The 12094-nt window shown below is 54.5% G+C and overlaps 16 non-coding genes across 16 annotated transcripts; 10 read left to right on the top strand and 6 right to left on the bottom strand.

Annotated features, from left to right (window-relative positions):
- The first annotated feature begins 206 nt into the window (after positions 1-206).
- Positions 207-366, top strand: LOC149989673 (U1 spliceosomal RNA). Its single transcript, XR_016501897.1, has one exon. It is a non-coding gene; the product is annotated as a U1 spliceosomal RNA (small nuclear RNA).
- Positions 367-712: 346 nt separating this feature from the next.
- LOC149989672 (U4 spliceosomal RNA) lies at positions 713-850 on the top strand. Its single transcript, XR_016501891.1, has one exon. It is a non-coding gene; the product is annotated as a U4 spliceosomal RNA (small nuclear RNA).
- A 459-nt stretch (positions 851-1309) lies between these two features.
- Positions 1310-1381, top strand: TRNAG-UCC (transfer RNA glycine (anticodon UCC)). The gene has a single exon. It is a non-coding gene; the product is annotated as a tRNA-Gly (tRNA).
- A 275-nt stretch (positions 1382-1656) lies between these two features.
- Positions 1657-1771, bottom strand: LOC149989670 (U5 spliceosomal RNA). The gene has a single exon (XR_016501913.1). It is a non-coding gene; the product is annotated as a U5 spliceosomal RNA (small nuclear RNA).
- A 1114-nt stretch (positions 1772-2885) lies between these two features.
- LOC149989669 (U2 spliceosomal RNA) lies at positions 2886-3079 on the bottom strand. The gene has a single exon (XR_016501925.1). It is a non-coding gene; the product is annotated as a U2 spliceosomal RNA (small nuclear RNA).
- A 970-nt stretch (positions 3080-4049) lies between these two features.
- On the top strand, positions 4050-4209 carry LOC149989668 (U1 spliceosomal RNA). Its single transcript, XR_016501896.1, has one exon. It is a non-coding gene; the product is annotated as a U1 spliceosomal RNA (small nuclear RNA).
- A 343-nt stretch (positions 4210-4552) lies between these two features.
- LOC149989667 (U4 spliceosomal RNA) lies at positions 4553-4687 on the top strand. The gene has a single exon (XR_016501932.1). It is a non-coding gene; the product is annotated as a U4 spliceosomal RNA (small nuclear RNA).
- Positions 4688-5145: 458 nt separating this feature from the next.
- TRNAG-UCC (transfer RNA glycine (anticodon UCC)) lies at positions 5146-5217 on the top strand. The gene has a single exon. It is a non-coding gene; the product is annotated as a tRNA-Gly (tRNA).
- A 275-nt stretch (positions 5218-5492) lies between these two features.
- Positions 5493-5607, bottom strand: LOC149989665 (U5 spliceosomal RNA). The gene has a single exon (XR_016501912.1). It is a non-coding gene; the product is annotated as a U5 spliceosomal RNA (small nuclear RNA).
- A 1096-nt stretch (positions 5608-6703) lies between these two features.
- Positions 6704-6897, bottom strand: LOC149989664 (U2 spliceosomal RNA). The gene has a single exon (XR_016501924.1). It is a non-coding gene; the product is annotated as a U2 spliceosomal RNA (small nuclear RNA).
- A 974-nt stretch (positions 6898-7871) lies between these two features.
- Positions 7872-8031, top strand: LOC149989663 (U1 spliceosomal RNA). Its single transcript, XR_016501895.1, has one exon. It is a non-coding gene; the product is annotated as a U1 spliceosomal RNA (small nuclear RNA).
- Positions 8032-8374: 343 nt separating this feature from the next.
- On the top strand, positions 8375-8512 carry LOC149989662 (U4 spliceosomal RNA). The gene has a single exon (XR_016501890.1). It is a non-coding gene; the product is annotated as a U4 spliceosomal RNA (small nuclear RNA).
- A 458-nt stretch (positions 8513-8970) lies between these two features.
- TRNAG-UCC (transfer RNA glycine (anticodon UCC)) lies at positions 8971-9042 on the top strand. The gene has a single exon. It is a non-coding gene; the product is annotated as a tRNA-Gly (tRNA).
- A 275-nt stretch (positions 9043-9317) lies between these two features.
- On the bottom strand, positions 9318-9432 carry LOC149989660 (U5 spliceosomal RNA). Its single transcript, XR_016501910.1, has one exon. It is a non-coding gene; the product is annotated as a U5 spliceosomal RNA (small nuclear RNA).
- Positions 9433-10531: 1099 nt separating this feature from the next.
- On the bottom strand, positions 10532-10725 carry LOC149989659 (U2 spliceosomal RNA). The gene has a single exon (XR_016501923.1). It is a non-coding gene; the product is annotated as a U2 spliceosomal RNA (small nuclear RNA).
- A 962-nt stretch (positions 10726-11687) lies between these two features.
- Positions 11688-11847, top strand: LOC149989658 (U1 spliceosomal RNA). The gene has a single exon (XR_016501900.1). It is a non-coding gene; the product is annotated as a U1 spliceosomal RNA (small nuclear RNA).
- The last annotated feature ends 247 nt before the right edge of the window (positions 11848-12094 follow it).

Below are 12094 nucleotides of genomic sequence, written 5' to 3'. Positions count from 1 at the left end.
GGATGGGATGGCATTTGGAATTGATTGATTGATTGATTTGTGACTGTATGTGTGAGTGAGAAATGGAGGATGGAGGCGTGCAGTGGGCGAAGCATGGTGAGGGGCGGAGGGAGCAGGAGAGCGAGGGTGGGTGAGAATGTCCCACAGGGGTTGGAGCGGCGGGGTAAGGGTGGGTGGTAGAAGGGTGCGGAGGAGCGATGCGGAGGGCACTTACCTGGGCGGGGTCGATCCATGATCAGGAAGGTGGATGGCCTAGAGGAGCCCGGCCCATTGCACTGACGGGGCGGGCGGCTCTAGTATCTCTCTACGGAGGGCATACACGTCGTAATTTGTGGCAGTGGGGGCTCGCGTTCGCGCGGCCCCCGCCTAAAGCGGAAACCGAAACCGGAGGACACTAGGTGTGGGTGTGTTTTTAATTTGGCGGTCGTGAGTGTACGGGAAAACCCCCGCATTTTCTGATGGCTGCTGCATACATTCGCTCCGATTGATTGATGAAGTGAGTGAGCGCAACAATGAATCGCGCGCCGCTGACGCTCTGCCACAACAGGGAGAGTCCCTCCACGCGCACCTGCGCCTGGACAAGTCACTTGCGCCGCCCACCCGATCGATGGTCCAGTGAACGCTCCCGGCAGCTGCTGTGGCCGTGAGCGATGGGAGGAGACGAGCCCCCGGGGGAGGTACATGGCAGGGGGGAGGAGGGAAGGGGGACGGCATCTTTGCGCTTGGGGTAATGACGCAGTTCGTGAGGCAAACCCGAGACGCGTCAATTGCTGGTTGAAAACTATTTCCAAACCCCCCCTGCGGTGTCCGCGAGGGCGCCCCCAGAATTTCTGGAAGGTCTGGCGTAGGCCAGGACCTCACAACGCACAAACCCCAAACAAACAGGATGGCTCGGAGTGTGCACAGCCCTGTGTCGCTCTCGCCTCGGATCTGTGGTTGCGCCGGCAGTGGCAGAGCGGCGGTGGGACCGTGGCAGAGCGCACTCCAGGGGAGCCTCGGAGTGCAGGTGCCACACAGCTCGGTGCCAGCACGACCGGCGAGTCCGAGGCTGGAGTTCGGCGAGGTGTGCCCGAACGGGGGAGGACTGCGCAAACTCAGCGAGTAAGTGTGCGCACCTCTCTTGGAAGAAAGAGACGCTGAGGCGTCGACTTTTGCGTGGGGAGACGGTGCACGAGATGCCGCCAACGGGAGGGCCCGTCGGGATCAGCAGCCAAGTAGACGACGCCGTGAGCGCGCAGCCGTGCGGGTGGAACCGGGCGTGGGGGTGGTCCGGGTTTGCGGCCGTCGGCGGATGGCGGATGGCGGATGGGCGTTTGTAGTCCAACGGTTAGGATAATTGCCTTCCAAGCAATGGACCCGGGTTCGACTCCCGGCAAACGCACGCACTCAAATCCAAGAAACACACGCACACGCGCGCGCCCCCCTTTTCTCGCGGCATGTTATGTTATTTTTATGCTGACGGATGATGTGTGGCCCGGCGCCAGCCCCTCCGCGGACCGCGAGTCGCTGCTTCTCTCCCACTCTCGGGTGTCTCGGGTGTGGCAGGAGCCACACTTCTCCAACCCACCCACGGAAACAAGCCATGCGGAGGCCCCTGTCCTTGTTCAATCCTGTCCGTAAAATCCAGACAATCCGAATTCGTGCTTCCAGTTGGTGGGCCCCGCGAACGGGGCAGTCCAAAAACTCTCCCTATGCCGGTCGTTGCGCCCAGCGCACGGTATTCTTTAGTAAAAGGCGAAAGAATAGTTCGCTCTGTGCTGAGCGCCCGGCTCCATGCCTCCCCCGTCCACACACCCACGCCCTTCTACGCGTGCCCTGCCCCTCCCTGCACCCAACCGTATGGGTCCGACGCATGCCCTGCCCCTCCTCCGCCCACTAACCCGACGTGCAATCTGCATCCTCCTTCAGATCCACTCAAATCCATGGATCGATGGATGGACACAATTCTAAGAAACAGGCAAGTGAAGAGAGAAGGGGAAATCTCGAATTTTCAAGCTGTGTTCTTTCAAACAAACAGATCATCATCATCATCATCATCATCATCGTCATCAAGACCATGACAACGGCAACAGGCTATGAGAAAAAGAAAACACAATGAAACAAATCAATCGACCAATTCCGAGCATACACTGGTACATAGAAATAAGCAGAGTGACATTTGTGATAAAGAACCAAAACGTGTATTTCGAAAAACACAATAATAACAACATCAACAATAAACAAAATCAGGTTTTCATACATATATATATATATATATAAAAACAAACACAAACACACAGCAAAACATGAAAACAGATCAAAATACCAAAATGTAACCAAATTTGGTTACATTCATATTGCTGGACATTTTGTGTTTATTATTATTCATTCCTTTATTTGTTTCCTCTTACTGCTTCTTCTTTTTCTTCTCCGTCTGTGTTTTGTTTTGATTCTTGGTTTTGTTATGTTTTTGTTTTGATTCGTTGATTCGTTCATCCATCCATTCATTCATTCATGCTTGCATGATGTGTGTTTGTAGAACCCGGGCACGGCGTTAGTGGGGACCCACCTCGTGCTGAACAGCGTCCAGGGCTGTGGGATGGGCTGGCGTGGGTTAGCGGGGCGCGGGGGGAACACAAGGCGACGGGACGACGGAGCCGCGTGTGGCTGACGAGGTGGCCTCCGCGGGGTGGGGAGGCGGCGTCCAGCCCCAACCCCAACTCCAACTCCAGATCGAGCATCACCAGCACGTGCACCAGCGGAGCGTGATGAGGCTGGTTGGCTCTTCCGCCCATCCCCACTGCCGACGTTTGGGGTCCACTCGCGCGCACACTGTTTCCTGTTTCGCTATTTGCATTGTGGTCGGGGGGGGGGGGGGGGGGGGGCCTCCGGGGAACGGAGGGGAGATGGGCTGCGCCGGCCGAGGAGGTAGTGCAAGACCAAGGCGACGCGCGCCGGCCCGAGCAGCAAGCTGCCGGATGGGCCCGCACCCGAGATAAATTAGATTAATATCGTGAGGCTCGATGAGCCTCGTATCAGATATTAAACTGATAAGAACAGATACTACACTTGATCTTAGCCAAAAGGCCGAGAAAGGTATGCCTCATCCTCCCCGCCCCGCCCCCCTTCTACCCCACCTCCGCCCTCCCTCCTGCACACGCTATGGGGCATTCACCCCCTGCCTCCCTCACCTCCTTGCCCCACCCACCCACCCACTGCCACTTCAACATGTCCACACACTCGCTACACCACCAAATCAAGCCCCCGCCCTCCGAATCACCATCGTCCCCAGGCTCTCTTGCATGTTGCAACCACACAACACCAAAACAACCATGCTGAATACCCTGATCTTCTTCGTTTCAAGACTGTAAAGGGTGGGGGGCTCTACCTGTGCTGCTACTCATGGTCAAACAAAATACCCCAAAAATTATGGGAAACCGTGGCATTTAGTTACCTAGGGAATATTCATGTGAGTGAGTGCGGTAGAGTGTCTATGTATATGTACATGCAAAACGTACACAAATCAATAGAGAGAAAGAAAAATAAAACATGTGAGATAATGATCGTTTTGTTGATCTTTCACTTTTTTTTTTTTTTTTTTTTTGTTTGTTTGTTTGTTTGTTTGTTTGTTTGTTTGTTTGTTTGTTTGTTTTGTCTATAGGTTTATGTTATGGGTTTCTTTTTTCTTTTTTTAGAAATAGATAAAACTTTTGCAAGTTCAAGGGTGGGTTGTGGGGTGCAGATGTGAAGGCTGCAGCGCAAGAACTGTGGAATAGCATGAGGATTGACATGTTGTAAGATGTAGCGTTGGCATAGGTGGGGGGGGAGGGGGAAATGTTTTGAGTCCAGGGGCATGGATGTGTTGGATGGGATGGCATTTGGAATTGATTGATTGATTGATTTGTGACTGTATGTGTGAGTGAGAAATGGAGGATGGAGGCGTGCAGTGGGCGAAGCATGGTGAGGGGCGGAGGGAGCAGGAGAGCGAGGGTGGGTGAGAATGTCCCACAGGGGTTGGAGCGGCGGGGTAAGGGTGGGTGGTAGAAGGGTGCGGAGGAGCGATGCGGAGGGCACTTACCTGGGCGGGGTCGATCCATGATCAGGAAGGTGGATGGCCTAGAGGAGCCCGGCCCATTGCACTGACGGGGCGGGCGGCTCTAGTATCTCTCTACGGAGGGCATACACGTCGTAATTTGTGGCAGTGGGGGCTCGCGTTCGCGCGGCCCCCGCCTAAAGCGGAAACCGAAACCGGAGGACACTAGGTGTGGGTGTGTTTTTAATTTGGCGGTCGTGAGTGTACGGGAAAACCCCGCATTTTCTGATGGCTGCTGCATACATTCGCTCCGATTGATTGATGAAGTGAGTGAGCGCAACAATGAATCGCGCGCCGCTGACGCTCTGCCACAACAGGGAGAGTCCCTCCACGCGCACCTGCGCCTGGACAAGTCACTTGCGCCGCCCACCCGATCGATGGTCCAGTGAACGCTCCCGGCAGCTGCTGTGGCCGTGAGCGATGGGAGGAGACGAGCCCCCGGGGGAGGTACATGGCAGGGGGAGGAGGGAAGGGGACGGCATCTTTGCGCTTGGGGTAATGACGCAGTTCGTGAGGCAAACCCGAGACGCGTCAATTGCTGGTTGAAAACTATTTCCAAACCCCCTGCGGTGTCCGCGAGGGCGCCCCAGAATTTCTGGAAGGTCTGGCGTAGGCCAGGACCTCACAACGCACAAACCCCAAACAAACAGGATGGCTCGGAGTGTGCACAGCCCTGTGTCGCTCTCGCCTCGGATCTGTGGTTGCGCCGGCAGTGGCAGAGCGGCGGTGGGACCGTGGCAGAGCGCACTCCAGGGAGCCTCGGAGTGCAGGTGCCACACAGCTCGGTGCCAGCACGACCGGCGAGTCCGAGGCTGGAGTTCGGCGAGGTGTGCCCGAACGGGGGAGGACTGCGCAAACTCAGCGAGTAAGTGTGCGCACCTCTCTTGGAAGAAAGAGACGCTGAGGCGTCGACTTTTGCGTGGGGAGACGGTGCACGAGATGCCGCCAACGGGAGGGCCCGTCGGGATCAGCAGCCAAGTAGACGACGCCGTGAGCGCGCAGCCGTGCGGGTGGAACCGGGCGTGGGGGTGGTCCGGGTTTGCGGCCGTCGGCGGATGGCGGATGGCGGATGGGCGTTTGTAGTCCAACGGTTAGGATAATTGCCTTCCAAGCAATGGACCCGGGTTCGACTCCCGGCAAACGCACGCACTCAAATCCAAGAAACACACGCACACGCGCGCGCCCCCCTTTTCTCGCGGCATGTTATGTTATTTTTATGCTGACGGATGATGTGTGGCCCGGCGCCAGCCCCTCCGCGGACCGCGAGTCGCTGCTTCTCTCCCACTCTCAGGTGTCTCGGGTGTGGCAGGAGCCACACTTCTCCAACCCACCCACGGAAACAAGCCATGCGGAGGCCCCTGTCCTTGTTCAATCCTGTCCGTAAAATCCAGACAATCCGAATTCGTGCTTCCAGTTGGTGGGCCCCGCGAACGGGGCAGTCCAAAAACTCTCCCTATGCCGGTCGTTGCGCCCAGCGCACGGTATTCTTTAGTAAAAGGCGAAAGAATAGTTCGCTCTGTGCTGAGCGCCCGGCTCCATGCCTCCCCCGTCCACACACCCACGCCCTTCTACGCGTGCCCTGCCCCTCCCTGCACCCAACCGTATGGGTCCGACGCATGCCCTGCCCCTCCTCCGCCCACTAACCCGACGTGCAATCTGCATCCTCCTTCAGATCCACTCAAATCCATGGATCGATGGATGGACACAATTCTAAGAAACAGGCAAGTGAAGAGAGAAGGGGAAATCTCGAATTTTCAAGCTGTGTTCTTTCAAACAAACAGATCATCATCATCATCATCATCATCATCGTCATCAAGACCATGACAACGGCAACAGGCTATGAGAAAAAGAAAACACAATGAAACAAATCAATCGACCAATTCCGAGCATACACTGGTACATAGAAATAAGCAGAGTGACATTTGTGATAAAGAACCAAAACGTGTATTTCGAAAAACACAATAATAACAACATCAACAATAAACAAAATCAGGTTTTCATACATATATATATATATATAAAAACAAACACAAACACACAGCAAAACATGAAAACAGATCAAAATACCAAAATGTAACCAAATTTGGTTACATTCATATTGCTGGACATTTTGTGTTTATTATTATTCATTCCTTTATTTGTTTCCTCTTACTGCTTCTTCTTTTTCTTCTCCGTCTGTGTTTTGTTTTGATTCTTGGTTTTGTTATGTTTTTGTTTTGATTCGTTGATTCGTTCATCCATCCATTCATTCATTCATGCTTGCATGATGTGTGTTTGTAGAACCCGGGCACGGCGTTAGTGGGGACCCACCTCGTGCTGAACAGCGTCCAGGGCTGTGGGATGGGCTGGCGTGGGTTAGCGGGGCGCGGGGGGAACACAAGGCGACGGGACGACGGAGCCGCGTGTGGCTGACGAGGTGGCCTCCGCGGGGTGGGGAGGCGGCGTCCAGCCCCAACCCCAACTCCAACTCCAGATCGAGCATCACCAGCACGTGCACCAGCGGAGCGTGATGAGGCTGGTTGGCTCTTCCGCCCATCCCCACTGCCGACGTTTGGGGTCCACTCGCGCGCACACTGTTTCCTGTTTCGCTATTTGCATTGTGGTCGGGGGGCCTCCGGGAACGGAGGGGAGATGGGCTGCGCCGGCCGAGGAGGTAGTGCAAGACCAAGGCGACGCGCGCCGGCCCGAGCAGCAAGCTGCCGGATGGGCCCGCACCCGAGATAAATTAGATTAATATCGTGAGGCTCGATGAGCCTCGTATCAGATATTAAACTGATAAGAACAGATACTACACTTGATCTTAGCCAAAAGGCCGAGAAAGGTATGCCTCATCCTCCCCCCCCCCCCCCCTTCTACCCCCACCTCCGCCCTCCCTCCTGCACACGCTATGGGGCATTCACCCCCTGCCTCCCTCACCTCCTTGCCCCACCCACCCACCCACTGCCACTTCAACATGTCCACACACTCGCTACACCACCAAATCAAGCCCCCGCCCTCCGAATCACCATCGTCCCCAGGCTCTCTTGCATGTTGCAACCACACAACACCAAAACAACCATGCTGAATACCCTGATCTTCTTCGTTTCAAGACTGTAAAGGGTGGGGGGCTCTACCTGTGCTGCTACTCATGGTCAAACAAAATACCCCAAAAATTATGGGAAACCGTGGCATTTAGTTACCTAGGGAATATTCATGTGAGTGAGTGCGGTAGAGTGTCTATGTATATGTACATGCAAAACGTACACACAAATCAATAGAGAGAAAGAAAAATAAAACATGTGAGATAATGATCGTTTTGTTGATCTTTCACTTTTTTTTTTTTTTTTTTTTTGTTTGTTTGTTTGTTTGTTTGTTTGTTTGTTTGTTTGTTTGTTTGTTTGTTTTGTCTATAGGTTTATGTTATGGGTTTCTTTTTCTTTTTTAGAAATAGATAAAACTTTTGCAAGTTCAAGGGTGGGTTGTGGGGTGCAGATGTGAAGGCTGCAGCGCAAGAACTGTGGAATAGCATGAGGATTGACATGTTGTAAGATGTAGCGTTGGCATAGGTGGGGGGGGAGGGGGAAATGTTTTGAGTCCAGGGGCATGGATGTGTTGGATGGGATGGCATTTGGAATTGATTGATTGATTGATTTGTGACTGTATGTGTGAGTGAGAAATGGAGGATGGAGGCGTGCAGTGGGCGAAGCATGGTGAGGGGCGGAGGGAGCAGGAGAGCGAGGGTGGGTGAGAATGTCCCACAGGGGTTGGAGCGGCGGGGTAAGGGTGGGTGGTAGAAGGGTGCGGAGGAGCGATGCGGAGGGCACTTACCTGGGCGGGGTCGATCCATGATCAGGAAGGTGGATGGCCTAGAGGAGCCCGGCCCATTGCACTGACGGGGCGGGCGGCTCTAGTATCTCTCTACGGAGGGCATACACGTCGTAATTTGTGGCAGTGGGGGCTCGCGTTCGCGCGGCCCCCGCCTAAAGCGGAAACCGAAACCGGAGGACACTAGGTGTGGGTGTGTTTTTAATTTGGCGGTCGTGAGTGTACGGGAAAACCCCGCATTTTCTGATGGCTGCTGCATACATTCGCTCCGATTGATTGATGAAGTGAGTGAGCGCAACAATGAATCGCGCGCCGCTGACGCTCTGCCACAACAGGGAGAGTCCCTCCACGCGCACCTGCGCCTGGACAAGTCACTTGCGCCGCCCACCCGATCGATGGTCCAGTGAACGCTCCCGGCAGCTGCTGTGGCCGTGAGCGATGGGAGGAGACGAGCCCCCGGGGGAGGTACATGGCAGGGGGAGGAGGGAAGGGGACGGCATCTTTGCGCTTGGGGTAATGACGCAGTTCGTGAGGCAAACCCGAGACGCGTCAATTGCTGGTTGAAAACTATTTCCAAACCCCCCCTGCGGTGTCCGCGAGGGCGCCCCCAGAATTTCTGGAAGGTCTGGCGTAGGCCAGGACCTCACAACGCACAAACCCCAAACAAACAGGATGGCTCGGAGTGTGCACAGCCCTGTGTCGCTCTCGCCTCGGATCTGTGGTTGCGCCGGCAGTGGCAGAGCGGCGGTGGGACCGTGGCAGAGCGCACTCCAGGGAGCCTCGGAGTGCAGGTGCCACACAGCTCGGTGCCAGCCCGACCGGCGAGTCCGAGGCTGGAGTTCGGCGAGGTGTGCCCGAACGGGGGAGGACTGCGCAAACTCAGCGAGTAAGTGTGCGCACCTCTCTTGGAAGAAAGAGACGCTGAGGCGTCGACTTTTGCGTGGGGAGACGGTGCACGAGATGCCGCCAACGGGAGGGCCCGTCGGGATCAGCAGCCAAGTAGACGACGCCGTGAGCGCGCAGCCGTGCGGGTGGAACCGGGCGTGGGGGTGGTCCGGGTTTGCGGCCGTCGGCGGATGGCGGATGGCGGATGGGCGTTTGTAGTCCAACGGTTAGGATAATTGCCTTCCAAGCAATGGACCCGGGTTCGACTCCCGGCAAACGCACGCACTCAAATCCAAGAAACACACGCACACGCGCGCGCCCCCCTTTTCTCGCGGCATGTTATGTTATTTTTATGCTGACGGATGATGTGTGGCCCGGCGCCAGCCCCTCCGCGGACCGCGAGTCGCTGCTTCTCTCCCACTCTCAGGTGTCTCGGGTGTGGCAGGAGCCACACTTCTCCAACCCACCCACGGAAACAAGCCATGCGGAGGCCCCTGTCCTTGTTCAATCCTGTCCGTAAAATCCAGACAATCCGAATTCGTGCTTCCAGTTGGTGGGCCCCGCGAACGGGGCAGTCCAAAAACTCTCCCTATGCCGGTCGTTGCGCCCAGCGCACGGTATTCTTTAGTAAAAGGCGAAAGAATAGTTCGCTCTGTGCTGAGCGCCCGGCTCCATGCCTCCCCCGTCCACACACCCACGCCCTTCTACGCGTGCCCTGCCCCTCCCTGCACCCAACCGTATGGGTCCGACGCATGCCCTGCCCCTCCTCCGCCCACTAACCCGACGTGCAATCTGCATCCTCCTTCAGATCCACTCAAATCCATGGATCGATGGATGGACACAATTCTAAGAAACAGGCAAGTGAAGAGAGAAGGGGAAATCTCGAATTTTCAAGCTGTGTTCTTTCAAACAAACAGATCATCATCATCATCATCATCATCATCGTCATCAAGACCATGACAACGGCAACAGGCTATGAGAAAAAGAAAACACAATGAAACAAATCAATCGACCAATTCCGAGCATACACTGGTACATAGAAATAAGCAGAGTGACATTTGTGATAAAGAACCAAAACGTGTATTTCGAAAAACACAATAATAACAACATCAACAATAAACAAAATCAGGTTTTCATACATATATATATATATATATAAAAACAAACACAAACACACAGCAAAACATGAAAACAGATCAAAATACCAAAATGTAACCAAATTTGGTTACATTCATATTGCTGGACATTTTGTGTTTATTATTATTCATTCCTTTATTTGTTTCCTCTTACTGCTTCTTCTTTTTCTTCTCCGTCTGTGTTTTGTTTTGATTCTTGGTTTTGTTATGTTTTTGTTTTGATTCGTTGATTCGTTCATCCATCCATTCATTCATTCATGCTTGCATGATGTGTGTTTGTAGAACCCGGGCACGGCGTTAGTGGGGACCCACCTCGTGCTGAACAGCGTCCAGGGCTGTGGGATGGGCTGGCGTGGGTTAGCGGGGCGCGGGGGGAACACAAGGCGACGGGACGACGGAGCCGCGTGTGGCTGACGAGGTGGCCTCCGCGGGGTGGGGAGGCGGCGTCCAGCCCCAACCCCAACTCCAACTCCAGATCGAGCATCACCAGCACGTGCACCAGCGGAGCGTGATGAGGCTGGTTGGCTCTTCCGCCCATCCCCACTGCCGACGTTTGGGGTCCACTCGCGCGCACACTGTTTCCTGTTTCGCTATTTGCATTGTGGTCGGGGGGCCTCCGGGGAACGGAGGGGAGATGGGCTGCGCCGGCCGAGGAGGTAGTGCAAGACCAAGGCGACGCGCGCCGGCCCGAGCAGCAAGCTGCCGGATGGGCCCGCACCCGAGATAAATTAGATTAATATCGTGAGGCTCGATGAGCCTCGTATCAGATATTAAACTGATAAGAACAGATACTACACTTGATCTTAGCCAAAAGGCCGAGAAAGGTATGCCTCATCCTCCCCGCCCCGCCCCCCTTCTACCCCCACCTCCGCCCTCCCTCCTGCACACGCTATGGGGCATTCACCCCCTGCCTCCCTCACCTCCTTGCCCCACCCACCCACCCACTGCCACTTCAACATGTCCACACACTCGCTACACCACCAAATCAAGCCCCCGCCCTCCGAATCACCATCGTCCCCAGGCTCTCTTGCATGTTGCAACCACACAACACCAAAACAACCATGCTGAATACCCTGATCTTCTTCGTTTCAAGACTGTAAAGGGTGGGGGGCTCTACCTGTGCTGCTACTCATGGTCAAACAAAATACCCCAAAAATTATGGGAAACCGTGGCATTTAGTTACCTAGGGAATATTCATGTGAGTGAGTGCGGTAGAGTGTCTATGTATATGTACATGCAAAACGTACACACAAATCAATAGAGAGAAAGAAAAATAAAACATGTGAGATAATGATCGTTTTGTTGATCTTTCACTTTTTTTTTTTTTTTTTTTTTTTTTGTTTGTTTGTTTGTTTGTTTGTTTGTTTGTTTGTTTTGTCTATAGGTTTATGTTATGGGTTTCTTTTTTCTTTTTTTAGAAATAGATAAAACTTTTGCAAGTTCAAGGGTGGGTTGTGGGGTGCAGATGTGAAGGCTGCAGCGCAAGAACTGTGGAATAGCATGAGGATTGACATGTTGTAAGATGTAGCGTTGGCATAGGTGGGGGAGGGGGAAATGTTTTGAGTCCAGGGGCATGGATGTGTTGGATGGGATGGCATTTGGAATTGATTGATTGATTGATTTGTGACTGTATGTGTGAGTGAGAAATGGAGGATGGAGGCGTGCAGTGGGCGAAGCATGGTGAGGGGCGGAGGGAGCAGGAGAGCGAGGGTGGGTGAGAATGTCCCACAGGGGTTGGAGCGGCGGGGTAAGGGTGGGTGGTAGAAGGGTGCGGAGGAGCGATGCGGAGGGCACTTACCTGGGCGGGGTCGATCCATGATCAGGAAGGTGGATGGCCTAGAGGAGCCCGGCCCATTGCACTGACGGGGCGGGCGGCTCTAGTATCTCTCTACGGAGGGCATACACGTCGTAATTTGTGGCAGTGGGGGCTCGCGTTCGCGCGGCCCCGCCTAAAGCGGAAACCGAAACCGGAGGACACTAGGTGTGGGTGTGTTTTTAATTTGGCGGTCGTGAGTGTACGGGAAAACCCCGCATTTTCTGATGGCTGCTGCATACATTCGCTCCGATTGATTGATGAAGTGAGTGAGCGCAACAATGAATCGCGCGCCGCTGACGCTCTGCCACAACAGGGAGAGTCCCTCCACGCGCACCTGCGCCTGGACAAGTCACTTGCGCCGCCCACCCGATCGATGGTCCA

The sequence above is a fragment of the Physcomitrium patens genome, chromosome 2 (genome assembly GCF_059467195.1).
Source record: "Physcomitrium patens ecotype Gransden chromosome 2, ASM5946719v1, whole genome shotgun sequence".
In the NCBI taxonomy this organism is placed as follows: Eukaryota; Viridiplantae; Streptophyta; class Bryopsida; order Funariales; family Funariaceae; genus Physcomitrium; species Physcomitrium patens.
Note: the sequence above shows the minus strand (reverse complement) of the source record. Positions and strands in the feature narration are given on the sequence as shown.